The following is a 256-nucleotide window of genomic DNA, read 5'->3' as shown; positions in this document are numbered from 1 at the left end:
CTCTCTTTATCTATCACCACTTCGTCCATAAAGTTATGGACAACTATGAGAAGCAGATCCACGAGTGGAAGAAGAAGGGGGAAATCAACAAGATTGTTTTTAATTTATTAAACAATTATTTAATTTATTAAACTATTTTTTTATTTATTAAACTATATATTTTTTTTTTTTATTAAAAGGTCCCAAAGTCGATGAACAACACGGTCTGGACGGAGTTGTGTGTGCATTGGGATAAGGAAGAGACGAAAGAAACTTC

Source organism: Brassica oleracea, chromosome C5 (genome assembly GCF_000695525.1).
Source record: "Brassica oleracea var. oleracea cultivar TO1000 chromosome C5, BOL, whole genome shotgun sequence".
Classification (NCBI taxonomy): Eukaryota; Viridiplantae; Streptophyta; class Magnoliopsida; order Brassicales; family Brassicaceae; genus Brassica; species Brassica oleracea.
Note: the sequence above shows the minus strand (reverse complement) of the source record.